We start from the raw sequence: 14,093 nt of genomic DNA, 5'->3' as shown, positions 1-14,093 counted from the left end.
GACATGGTACAGCCACTCACCCCTGTCGCATGCCCTTGTGTCACCAAGAAAAAGAGTGGAGGTAGGAACCACCAAGTGATTAGCCATTATAATGTTGTTAATTAAGCACTGGTAGGAATTTTGCCATAAAAATAGAACTAATCTTCTTGGGCTATTTTGTCTATCACCTGTTTGGCGCTGTGTTACCAGATCACATAATCTTAGTCTAGTATCTGGGTAGCAACTTTAGAAGAAGATGTGAACGTGAAGCAAGGTGAGAGATTCAGGAGGTGTAATCCTGCCGTGGGATATTCACTGAAGTGAATTAGTGAAGCAAATTCAGCTCAAACTGCTCCTGAATTTCCCTGGGGTCACCCCTTCCTTCATCTCTGCGACGGTGGGTAGCCTGCATCTTTGACCAGGACGGCAAGCTGGAGCAGCCAGGAGCTGTAACCCATCTGGACTGCACAACTTGAGGTATGCTAATTTGCAAGATTACAAATACAACCTGTTATCGCAACCTGTTATTGCAAAACAGTGAATGGTTCCTCAGCTTCACAGACTGCACAAAGTAGGTGAATGCAAATAGCTGAGTTTTTTGGGTAGATCTTCCTGCAGTCCCTTTTATCTCTTCTTGTCTGGTTAACAGCAACAGCAGCTTACGTTTGTTACTGGTGGGCCCCACGCTGTTTTACACAAGTGGTTCATGTAATTTCCCCCAAATCAACCAGCTCAGGACTCCTGCCACCCTACTCACTAGTTCAATTTCTCCCTTGAACTAAAGTGTTTTTTCTGTGCTGTGTCACAAGGCCCATTTTGCAGAGGGCTAAACCGAACAGCAGAGTGCTATGGTAAATGGCACAGCCGGGGAGCAAAGCTACTGTTGCAGAAAGAAATGCTAAAGCCGTGTTTCAGAGGAGATTTTAAGAAAACTACAGATAATATCCTAGACTGTGTTATCCATTCAGATTAAATTGAGTGTAATCCCTACCCCTATCGCTACACCACTAAATGCATTTAAAAGAAGAGATTTATTTCCCCTCCTATTATCCTTCCTTTCTCCTTTCCTCTTGCACTCCATGCTACTTAGGAGTTCAGAAATAAATAGTTTAGCAGGAAACTTCTGCACTCCCCGTCATCTCTGGGAAATTTCTGGACTAATGTTCATTTATTTCAAGGCGCTCTTCCTCCCCTCTGCTATTATGATTCAGGACTTCAGGGATCCATTTCGTAGGCAGGCTTTAAAGGTTACTCCCTTTAGTACCTTAATACCTCTTACTCTAAGGTTATTCTGCCATTTTTTCCCTTAAAAGTCTTCAATTTTTGTTTTAAATGACAAATGTCTCTTACAACCCTTTTGAAGAGAGCTCCTCATTTTGCACTGCTTTTCCAGCTCTTTATCTTAGTACGTCCCATTTTTGATTGCAAATAACTGCAGCAATTCTTACAAATTCTTTAGGTGCTCTGGTCATTTACAGCCAGCAATGGAGTGGTGGCTATGGACGTGTAGGTCTTTCTGTGTCGTCATCTGAATTCAAGAACACGTCTAGGCTTGACCCCATACTAGGTATTTTGAATTAATTTTTGGGAATAACTGGGAAATTGAGCCTTGCCAGCACAATAATACTCATTGTGTGAATTCTAATCCAGAATAGGCAGCATCGTTTGGATTTTGAGTTGACATGTTTCTCTGATTCTTCGCTTTAGGACAGCATGACACACCTGCTGTTGAGCTGAGATCTCTATATCACTTATCACCGTGAAAAGGGCAGAATGTAATAAATTTAATATTTAAGTTCATTATTTGTTGCTTAGTTATATATGTCATGAAGGAAAAGCAATAATACTACATGATTTATGTAACTAACAGTCCAAATTTTAAGGCTTGAACATTGAATATTCATACCATGTTTATGCAAGCTATTATCTACAGGGGGGAAATGTCAAGAATAAATTCAACATCTTCTCTTGAACATTTTTAAGGCAAATAAATGAAACTTGACAAATAAATTATTGGTTAGTCTGAATACTTGGCTGAGGTTTACAATTATATCTGTAAGTATGGCTGTGCACAGGGTAACTCTTCTTTTTGCATGAAATTTTATCACCACAATGATGGACAGATTCTGTTCTCTAAATTCTGCTGTAATGCACCGTGTATTTGAGTGAAGGTCTGTACAGGCACAAGGTGTGCTTCAGGAAGGGAAAGAATTAACTATTGAAGCATAATGTCTTCGGTTCCTTAGGGAACAGTGAAAATGCATTTCCCCTTGTCTGTACCCTGTACAAAATATCCCTAGGACAATAGGACAGCCTTTTTTTTCCAGAAGAGTGTATACTTGGGAATCTGAAAAAGAAATGCCTTCGCCAAGACAAATGTACTGCAGCGTTTAAAAAGTGCTGTCTACTGAAATAAGGAGATTTGCAGAGTGAAGAATAAATGCATTTCCTCATTACTTCAGATGAAAAGCTACTAAGATTTTAATTTTGAATTGAATGTGATAAATTCCTCTTTTTAAGAAATAGTCTGTAAATTTAAAAGATTTAGAAATTCCTCTAAAATGCATACTTTCCCCTAGTATGCCAGGCCCTCTGTTCTGAGTAGTGATCAGAGATAAAAGGTGAGCTGCTCTTTTGTGTTTATTTTTGTACACATGTGCTTGCAGTAGTCCGAGAGTATGATTCAGCACCTAATGAAGTTAATAGGAACATTCCAATAGAGTCGGTATCAGGCCTTTAAACACTACATATAGTCTATATAACTTTGGGCAATCTCCCATTTCTTTTTATTAATTTTAAGCTTGTTCTGTCCTGCATGTTAGGAAGGGATCTACGCTAATCTGACAAGTACTGAATGATCTGGTTTAAATTGCTGGCTACTGCTGTAATGTATGGAAGGAAAAAGAAAACTACCCAATTGACTGTCTGCATATGTATGTGGAAACAGTGCAAAAGCCTTCCTTTCTCAGCTCTGCGTCTCTGAGCCGGGTCATTGAAAAGAATTACTTTCTTTAGATTATTACAGGATAAGCGTTTTTGTGAATGAACCGGAATACGTTTTTTCAGCCAAATTTCATTCAAACTGAGTCCTGCAACAAAATCCAGAGTGGGGATGGATAAAGCGATGGTATTTAGGGAATCGTACATGGCCTTGAACAGGCACAGCCCGCAGGCCCCGTGGGAGCAGCTCTGGTCATTCATCTAGAGTTCACATGGAGGCTTGAAGTCAAGTAGCATCAGGGTTTTTCAGAGATCAATGGCTGACTTGCCTGGAGAGTTAAGAGCCATTTGACCATAATAATCAGACCTCATATTGACTTTGTGATGAACAGGACTCTGTCACGGGAATGTAAACAATCTGGGAGCTGATTTGAACAAATGAGATCCACCATGGCTCAGCAACAAGAAAATATACTTCTCCTGTCAAAATATACCTTTGCACAATTTATGACCTGATAGAGTTCAATATGATGGAAGATAAACTTGTTATGAGAACAATGATATGCCCTCTAAGAACCAAAGGACCTGGGGCTTGGCTGCACTGCTCAGTCAAGTGGACCTTGAGCATGATCCATTAGCTGGGCTGTAGGGGAACTGGAGAAAGGAGATGGACTCCTCCGACTGGACTTGTGGGGCAGGGAGGGAAGGAAAGGAGGGGTTGCCCTTCAGCAGCAGGAGGTAGGGAGGACAAACACTCTTTGGGCACTATAACCTACGGTAGAGAGATATGTTTGGCAAAGAGAGTCTGTCCCAAGAGACCCATTCACTCCCTGTCCATCTGAGGGATATCACTTAAGGCTTCGAATCAATAGAATGTCATATGAGGTTTCATTACATGCAATAGGTTTCAGCTAGCCAGCCTTGAGCTTAGAGTGAAGACATGAAGAAAATGCAAGTTCACCCAAAATTTCCAGTCCATCCCTAAGCCAGCTGAAGTGACTGTCATGCAGAAGAGTGTTCTGGGCACTGTCTTCTGGATTTGTTTAGCCTTTTTAGAGCACCCTTTTCTGTCATCTCCCAAAATAATTGCTCATAATATGGAAAATACTCATTAATTCTTCCTGTTGTGAAGCTATCTGTGTACTCTGGACACAGTAGGCTGCTTGGTGCCAATGTGCTGGTGGGGGAAGGATATCACTGTCTTTAGGGAACGCTTAAAGTCATAATGCATCATGCTGAGTATTTCTTCTTCTGTTGGAAGTGAAAGACCAGGCTGCCGTTGCTGTACTTTTATAAGATGCTGTTTGCTATTTGTTACAGGAAAGTTCCCTGTCAGACATGGGAGATGGAAATTGGCCCTTCTCTATGGGGCATTCCTTAAGCACTTCAATAAGTGTTTCAATTGCGTGAATGCAAAAGCCGAGGCCCAGCTCCACAAAAGAAGTTTGCCATCACAAGAGGCCAAGAATGCTCCTTCACCTCCTGTGCTGGAGGTAATGTTCAGCTCTATCTTCTCAATGTTCAATTCCATCTACTCAGAGCTATCTCAGGGACACTGTAAACTTATGGGAAAGAAATCATGCATCTGCCTGTAGAAATGATGCAATCCAGATCCCAAGAAACTTGGGCTAAGTCAATGCGTTAGTTGCAGCACTTGCTTGTTGAGACAACAGAAATCCCTTTAAAGGCAGAATTTTTGGAGCAGAAGCAAAGTAGTAATTCTTCAGGAAGGAAAGTCAGAGAAAAGTTTCTTTATTCCAGCAGTGTCCTGCCATACTAAAGGTGCACCTGAGGAGAAATTGATATTTAAAGCACATTTTTGTATTGCCAATAAAGACTTTCCATCTTGGGAAGAAGTCTAACCATCTGCTTCCCCAGTACACAAGAAAACAGAAGACGAAGCATTTTAGTGTGTAAGTTCTGGAAGACAGATTGTCAATAGCCATTGATGCATCCAAAATGAGAGGTTCAAATGGGAGCTGGTAATGGATTTAGTACGTACTTAAAAGGTTTCTTCTGTGGCCCATTGACGTTTCAAGAGAGAATTGTTCATTTTCACACGTTGGATGGCTAAAATGGCTCTTGCTCCACTCTTCCGTTAACCATAAACATATTCAACATAACTAATTTCATTAGGCTTTTCTCAAAAATATCTCACCTATCACAAGAGTCTCTGTGATCAAAGTAGTTAAATGTCTCAATTCAGACCGTTAATCTCAAGTCCTTTTAAGGTGACTTGGATTCTCTGCAATGAGTGGCTCCAAAAAGTAACTATTATTCTAGTTTTATATTGTGGATGTAGAAGGGCGAGGTGGATTAATGGACTGAACATCGAGTTATAATAAATGGTGAATTTTCAAGGCCAGTTTATATGTTGTTTTTTCTTGGCCCATGTGTTTTCACTTGGGTGTTTGCACTGTAGGAATGCAGTACAGCATTATGTTTTTTGGAGAAACTATGGAGCTATTTTGCAGCCTAACCTATGGAATCCATCTCTGAGTGACTTTGGCTTGTAGCTTCAGTGTCCTCAGAAGCTGTGAATTATTACCGTTTTTATTGCGCTTGCAGGGTCGGTACTCTTTGTGCTAGTCTCTACCTTCTTGTTAAGAAAAAAACAGAGCTTCCTGCATCTCACCACCTATGTTTTCCATTCCTGATGCCATATTGCTTCATTCTCTTTGGACTTGTAACGCATGTCCATTCCTTTGTCTCATTCTCCCCCTTTGCTTCTCTCCCTGTTCCAGTGCTTGATTACCAGGGACTAAATTTGTGAAGTATATTTAAATGCTTAAACCTTTTTTAAGCACCTGGCTGACTTTTTTTTTCCCTGCTGTGATTAGGATATAGGCCTAAGTGATTAATCTGTCTTCTTGAATAATGACAAAAACGTTGCATCAGCATGAGAGGATCTAACCTTTGAAAAATTCCCCTGGGAGTATCTGTTTCTGCTGGGGATTTCTCTGCCAGTCAGAGCAGTTAATAAAAAAGGGAAAGCCAATAACACTGCCAGAAGTTTTTGCCATATAAAAGTCAGAGAATCAGTTAGAGACTGTCAAATGTAATGTATGACATTATTAATATGAAGAATCTCAGATCAAAACGGGGCTTACTGTCCCAGCGACTGGGTCATGTGGAAGTGTCTGAGGAAACGGGGAGTCTTCAAGTGGAACATCCAGAGGAGTGCGCTTGGGCACACTTTGCAAAGTCATTAATCTTAGCATTTCAGGAAGATGAGAAAATGAAAGATAACAGAGGAGATATTCCAGCTGTAGTGTTGGGCACCCCTGGGATATGTTTCAGCCTTTGGCTTCTGAGCTCTTCAAGATGTGGGAAGCCTTTCCTTCCCGGTGGGCAGCATGGGCTGTGGATGCCTGGACAATGCCCAGGAATGGGGTAGGAGCCCACCCAACTGCCCAGCAACTCCTCTTGGCTGGTCGCAGTGCCGAGGCGCCAGCACCATGAAAGGCAATCTTCTCAGACTTGCCCCAGTGCTTTTTCTCCTCTTTTTTAAATGTCACACTGTGAAAACATTGGTTCAAACCATGTAAGAATTCACAGTGCCTGGGAAGAATTAATTATGCAGTCATCATGTTTTCATAAAACCATAGACTGTTTATTTGTTTAAATATTTGTCTCATTTGTTTCATGTAAATGATCACAACTCTGATTATCTGAACACGCTATGTAAATTCAACTTGCATCTAGTGGGACGATGTGCTAGTACAGCTGGTTGGAAACCAGGCAGCTTAGAGAAATATTCATAAGGCATTCTGAGCCTAAAAATGGCTTGGTAACCTACAGAAGCTTTTTAGCAGCTTCTGTTGAGTGCACAATTTGTTTGACAAATGCCATCTTCCTTATTGCATGTGAATTATCCACAAAAAAGTTGCTGTTTTTAAGCATTAGTTAGTTTTAAATAATTCCTCAAAGCTGCATAGACTTTCTCATGGCTGTTTCATTACAAGGTATTTCTTTGAGTGCAGAAGGGACATGCTGGGCTCCTGGTAAACCCCCGTTCCTTGACTGAGCATAACCCTTGGAAACAACCTTCTGCTGTATATATTTGGTTTCAGAAATTTCTTTCAATGAATGTTCCTGAGTTTCTCAGGCAGGTCTGCAGGGGTACCTGGTACCCTGGGCAGCCCTGGCACCATCGCCCTGGCCTGACTGCAGGGCTGTGGCCTGGTGGGGAGTCTGCACGGAGCCACGAGACCTTGCAGGGAATGAGGGCAGTTGAGGGAAAGTGCAAAACTTGGAAATATTTTTGCTTATATAAGCTTGGCATCAGGTTTGAGTAATCATTTTAAAGCAAAATTGATTCTCGTCCTGCTGTGTTAGTGGTTTGGTTTTAGTTTTATTTAATTTAATTTTCTTACATTAAGGACAGCTAAAAGACTTACAAAAAGGGCTGGTTCAGGTAACATTTGCTGCTTTGTTGGGACTTTTGCAAGGAGCAGTGCTGCTGCACCACCACAGAGAAGGGAAAGGCAGTTAACAAAGACAACAACATAAGTCTCCATTCCTTATTACCTCTGAGAGCTGTTTTGGTCAGCAATACCAGTTGGTTTTGGGTTATAGGTGGCCATCAGTTCTTTTGATGGACTGGATTTTATTCCTGTCATCGTCTCATTGCCCCAGCAGCGTTTACTGGTGAATGCCAACTCTATTCTCCCTCATTACCAGTAGGCAGGAAGGTCTGCAACAAAATACCTGGCTGGAAAAACTCTTTGATACTAAGACATGGATTCATCCCATGGTCACGGCACTCTTCTCTCTTCTCCACTCCTTGTTTGTGCAGTTCTCCCCTTCCTTGGCAGATCTCCTGCTCTCCTTCTCACCTATGTGTCTCTGACCACTCTCTATGATTGAGCTATGAAATAAGGGAAGATTTATCTTTCCAAACAAACTGAGATGAAGTCGTCCCATCTAGAGCCCAGGGAATAGTTACTTTAGTATTTGGCATTTTATATAGATAATCTGTCAGCAACAGAAGGGTACTGCTATGGGCTGCATGTGTGTCTCGGGCCATTTTCCTTAACCCTCTCATTGCAAGGGATCTTTTGTAACATAAACAGGAAAACTCCCTTCTCCTGTCGGAAAGTTTCCCAGCTCTCTAATTGAAGTTTTTTCCTCATTACCGGTCATGAGCTGTTCATCAGCTCCTGCCTGAACTGCAAAGTGATCTTGAAACGTCTTAGCAACTCGTAGGCACCATGCCCTTGTATCAGGGGAAATCACGCAGTATTTACTTGCTCAGATACTTTCCCTCATAATGTAATTGTGGAGCTTTTTCAACGAGAATTTAAAATACTTGTTGACACGGCAGGAAAGGGCTACTCTGTTTCTCATCCTGGTGGTGTTTGGTGTCTTTAGGGGCTGCTGTATTCCTCAAGAGTCTAAACTTTCAAGTAGTGTGATTTTAAAGCTCTTTGCGCCAGTAATATTTGTCTCATAATGCTGTATTAAAAAAGGTAAAGGTGAAACGTCATGCAGCTGGGAAAGCTTGTACCTGGAAGATTGGTTCTGCTATGCAGTCAAACTACCTACTGTTCTTTATGGTGTAAGGACATATAACTAAAATTCGAAGTGGCATATTGCATTAGATTTCCTTGAGATAAAAATCGTACAGTGCGCTTTTTGTGATGTCTTTATTTCAGTAGCATTAGAGCATTAAAATATTACTGCCTGCTGATAATCTGATAGAAAATATCCAACTTGCCTTGAGTAAGAAAATATTCAGTGCATAAAAATGTTCTTATTTTCAGTAAACCGTGCCAATGATGGAGACACCAATTTGGTTACTTTAAACTTGCCTCGCGCTTTTTAATTACAGAAGGGTTTTGACAGAAGACCTGCAAGGACTAATGCAATACCTGGTCACAGTATTTTTAATTAAAAACAGGTGGAATCAAGATACTATGCTTCAAAGTTTGCTGCACCATATAATACCTGTATTATCTTCTCCAACGAAAACATATGATGAGTATGATCCATATTTCAGACATCCTCATTCTGGGGAAAAATTAAAAACCTAATTACTGATAACATTAAGAAAAACGTTTAATTTTTTTCACCTCGCCCAGTTTAAAAGTGAACTTTTTTGCTTCAGTTTCTGCTGTCTTGTGTTGTGTCTCACACATCGCCTGTTGGTCTTGGCTCCATCCAAAGGGCAATTTCTCTCTGCATGAGGCCATTCTCACGGCGTGAGTCTGGGCTCTCCGAGATCTCCACCTCAGCCTCCAGCTCTGGCAGTGGCTCTGGTGCGGGACCGATCTCATCTGCCTGGTTTGGCATCAAAATTATCGGGATGATGTATGAACACATTGGGTCAACTCAGAGCTGTATGTTAGTGCTAGTAGGGGAGAAATGAGACTGCACCAGGATTTCAGTGCCATGCAGAGAACCACGTCTACATATTTTCTGAGAAAAAAGGGATTGCCTGGAGCCCATGGACTGTGGTCAGGTTAAAATACGTGTATTTTCTCAGCTTATAGGCTGCAAAGTGTGGCTAAAGACCTGTGGAGATCCCTGTCTGAAAGTTTGCCCCCGCTCATTGCTCTGGAGGGTTTATAATGAAGCTTTTGCCCAGCAATGACCAAGCAGCAGCGGTACGTCCAGCCGCTGCATGAATCCCAAATGGAGAGCACCGTCTCGTCCGATCACGTCTTCCTACAGTGATACACAGTGTGAGATGCCAGACTGTACACATCCGCCCTGTGACTGGTAAGAACTGTGTTTAAAAAAGGGGGGTTTAAAACAGGGATTGCTTGAACATTAAGTAAATATTGGAGACATGGTTGGAGCCATATCTGAAAATATCTATAGTATATCTTTATGTACGTAGAGGATAATGCTCAAAAAAAACAGGGATGCCTTTTTTTTTTTTTTTTTTTTATTGCTGTTCTTCAAGGTATTCTGAAAATCAGGATGAAGAAGCCCAACATGGAGCAATTAAGGCTTTTGCCCCTCATTGTGGTCTACAGCAAGGAATGGAGGTAAAATACCCCACTGGGGGAAACCTGCCCTCTGAGTACAGTGCTGAGGTCTGGATCGTGCTGTTACAGTCACAGCACTACCCACGCCTGCAACAGATCACGACCATCCTCTGTTTGTCAGAAGAGTCAAATTGCAGGATTTTTTCAAATCCTTGCAATATATCTGTGAGCATGAATGACACTGCCTTTATCTTGCTGGGTGTTAAAAGCACTACCTTTTTTGTATCTTTTGGTTTTCAGCTGTATCTCTTCATGTGAGCAGAGAAATGTTTCCAATACATGGTTATGCAAAGATAAACCCTCTGTTTCGCAGGCGTGCATGGGTCTTGGAGGGGCTGGTGTTGTTGGGGGTCTTCTCTTCCCTTGCAATATGCAATCTCTATTTTTCTCTGAAGAGGTGCCTATTTTAAAAACTGAATTAGCGTATGCCGTGCAAGCATTGAGCAGAGGAGAGAACAGACTGGAAGCTCCTGCTTGGAGGCAATGCTTCAAATTTTGGGAAGGAGAAGAAATTACACCCGTACCAGTGGGACCCCTGACACAGTGTGGTTCAGGGAAGGGGAGCAATGCTGGGGCTGACATGAGTGGGCAATCACCACTGCGGGCAGCTCCAATGCACAGGCTTGGTTATAAGCTGGCCCAGTGGTCACCCCCTGATGACAAAATGGCAGGATTAAATGAGGGAGCAGACTTAACACCAGATCAAAATATCAGGCAGAAAATTAATCAAGGAAGGAAACTATCTGGATTGATTACACTGAGCATAAATTCCACCTGGCTGGCATTACTGAAACCAGATGAGGAGATGAGTATGACTGGAATGTTAAAGTCATTTTTTATGATTTATTTAGCAAGTTCGGAACAGGCCCAAAGGGAGGGGGAGTGACACTGTCAAAGACACCATTGCATGTTGGAGTTAGTGACAGCTTGGAAGCAAGTGACCTTCTGGGAATAGGGGTTAAAATATGAGCAGATAAAGTACAGCATCTGGTACTTGTTATAGCTGCTCCTGACCCCAAATCATAGCCTCAGAACAACCACAAGCACTCAGCTTCCCAGTCTCCTATAGCACAATCTCACCCCACGCTGACGATCATATACAGGACTGTAAAAATTAGGTGAGAGTCTGCTAGTTTCATAAATATTGAATCCCAAAAAATGACATGTTTAGATGTTATTTTAACAGACCTGGAAAATTTGATCACTAAACTGAAATTTAGCACTGGCTGAATACACATTATTGTCATTTTGCCACTTCAAAGCTGGGTGTTGTGTATTACGTGAGTACAAAACCAGCAGCACACACGTGTGTGCATGTATCTTCAGGGCGCGCACACATGCACCCATGCAAGCACACACGTGCATACACACGCGCAGACACACACATGCACGCACTCTCACACACACACAGAGTACACTGGCAGAGCCAGAGTCAAGAAGCTGGAAACTACTGAACAAAATCAATGATGAGAAGGAATTTAAACAGTTCCAATTACCATTCGTGTTCCTTCGCTTTCAAACCCATTAGCAGATACCAGGGAAGTAACAATTAGGTGTTAAAAGACTGAAGGCCAGGTTAATTTAAGAAGAAACAGGTTGATTTTCCAGCAAAAGATATCAACAGAATCTCATTTAATTCAATTCAGACATTTCATTTTATTAGAGGCATATTTGCTATGGTACATATCTTTGATTATCCCTATGAAAGGACATTAGGGGCATTTTGCTGTTAACTCTGTAAGGGAGGATGAAATTGAAAATACAACGCAGGAATGACCTCTTGGGATTTTCTTATAAATCTGAAATGTTAGATTTACAGATTCCAGGAAGATTAGCTAGTCATATGGCTGCAAGGGATGCCCACAATTACACCTGATGGAGACAAACGTTCGGGAAAGCTTTCAAGCCATGTGGTTTGGTTTTAAGTTAAATACCAGGAGATCCAGTGGGGAGAATAGAGGGCAATACCTGGGTCTGTGTGTCCTCCCGTGAGATACCTAGGTCCGGACACTCTCAGATACTGTATAAAAAGCAATCTTGGATCTGATATGATATGAACATTTCTCTGTGCTATGGCCAGTGGCAGCGGGTGTGCAAGTCCTGCTGGAAGCACTAGCGAAATAGTTGTTGAAGCTGTTTCACAAGATAGAGAAACGCTTAGCAAAGGGTGGAAAATTGTGTTTTCTGTGATGCTGGAGGAGAGCTCGAGCCTCGATGCATGTTGCCCACACCCAGGACAGAGCAAACTGGTCTGCTCTGATAGATTGCAGGGTCTCAAGCAGGGTCTGGGCTTCGGGGCCGGTTGCTGGAAGGTGCTGCATGTCCTGGCGGTACCACCTGGCCGCGGTTCACTGGAAGCACTGTGCAAAGCAAATAGAAAAGGGAAAGAGGTCAGTTCATTTGACTGCAGCTGGTGCTGGTTCTGGCTTATTTCTGTACAGGCAGAACCAGATCCTGAGGGGAAAAGATGCTGCAGGGCCAATGGCAAAGGACGGTGCTGAGCCTTATAGTTTCCTACAGGTTTTGGGTTTTTTTTGCTTCCCAATAACAATATCTTCATCTCCTGAAACATGTTTCTGTTTCAGTGATTGCAGCAAGCAGTGTGCTGCGGCAGTCACCGCTCTGGCAGCCTTACCTTCGGGTTATTGTTTCAGCCTGAACAGGTTTGTGTCGACTCTGCTTGCCTGGCCCGATGGCTTAGTTGAATTTCTTATTGTGTTTGTATCTGCTGCCAATAGGTGGATGAAGATCACTTATTCCTCAAAGTGGGATATTGTGTGGGAAAAACTAAATGCAGCAGCCACAGCCTGAGGAAGTGCTATGGGAAGGGAGAAAAAGGAAGAGGCTGAAGATGAGGACAAACCCACGAGCACTGAGAGCCTTCTGGTGAAGCGTTCCTGGTAATATCAGTTTGCTGGCAATGAGTCTGTAAAAGTGGTGTGGCCGGAGCCGGTGAGGAGCAAGGTTCCCGGGTGCTTTGGCCTTTCACCTGAAACATGGTTTCTCAGCATCTTTTCTGCCTCTGGCGGCTCTCATGTCCAAGAAAAGTGTCCTCAGAGCGCTCCTTCCCTCCCACCGCTGTAAGCTGGTGTCCTCTTTACTAAAGATTTCCAGCAGACAGATCCCTCTGCATCTCTCTGCAGGGAAGGAGCCTATGGGGCAAGCAGGAGATGCAGGATCAGACCTTGCCTGAATCAGGCAGTGCAAGGGCTTGAAACTGGCTCTTCCCCTTCCAGAAGAAAGGCTGACAGTATCAGTTATTTCAAGGGTAGTTTCATGCCAGAAAAAAATTAGAGAGTTGTCAAATCAGAATGAAACCAAAGTTGATGAGTTCATAATTTGTTGCAATATATATATATATATAAAAAAACTTCATATATAAAATGTATGTATAGATATCTATATAAAGTATATGTATATACACACACACATGTTTTTATATATATATATATAAATTTATTTATATATATAAAAGGTTTGGTGGTGGTGTGGTTTTCTGGCCAGTCAGATTCTCCCAGGTCCCACTGGCCCCTGGGCAAGCTGAGGGATCGCTGCAGCCCTCGCGTTCAGCTCAGCCCTTCTTGCCACTCACAGCCTCCCCAGGGCTCAGCAATGGGAAATGTTCTCGTTCACTAAAAATTGCATTTTCATGTGACATTTATTTCAGTTGTTTGTTCTTGTTGTCCTTATTTTCATTAATGAGAATATGCATACGGGCCCATGCACAATTACTTACCATGTTGAATCAAATGTGAAATGGTAACTTGGAAAGATAAAAGGCTTTCTAATGCTTTATCAGTTTCTCGAGCTAGCTGTTCCTGTTTCTATCTTAAGCTTTACATATTTGCATTAAGATCCAGATTGCAAGTAACTGGTCTCAGAATAGCATATGAAACAGGAATTTTAAATGGAAATGTGGAATGGAAAATGTGGTGTTCTGGAGCCGGGCTTATCTGAGTGTGCAGCAAAGATGCGGCAGTCTGCTAAAGCAGCTCCTACTGCTCAAAAGGACATTCAGCAGGGCAAACCGGGTGCTTTTTTCCTGACTTGAAAATGCAGGCTGCCTTCCTGCCATCTTTCTTTCATAATACATTTTAATCAAGTCACAGGATGGAGAATTTGAAGTCAATCCAAGCCAGGAATCTATAATCTCCTCCAGAATTACTTTATAAATAGAAA

The sequence above is a fragment of the Platalea leucorodia genome (assembly GCF_965183815.1).
Source record: "Platalea leucorodia genome assembly, chromosome: 11".
Lineage (NCBI taxonomy): Eukaryota > Metazoa > Chordata > Aves > Pelecaniformes > Threskiornithidae > Platalea > Platalea leucorodia.
The sequence above is the reverse complement of the archived record's forward strand: the minus strand, read 5'-3'. Positions refer to the sequence as shown.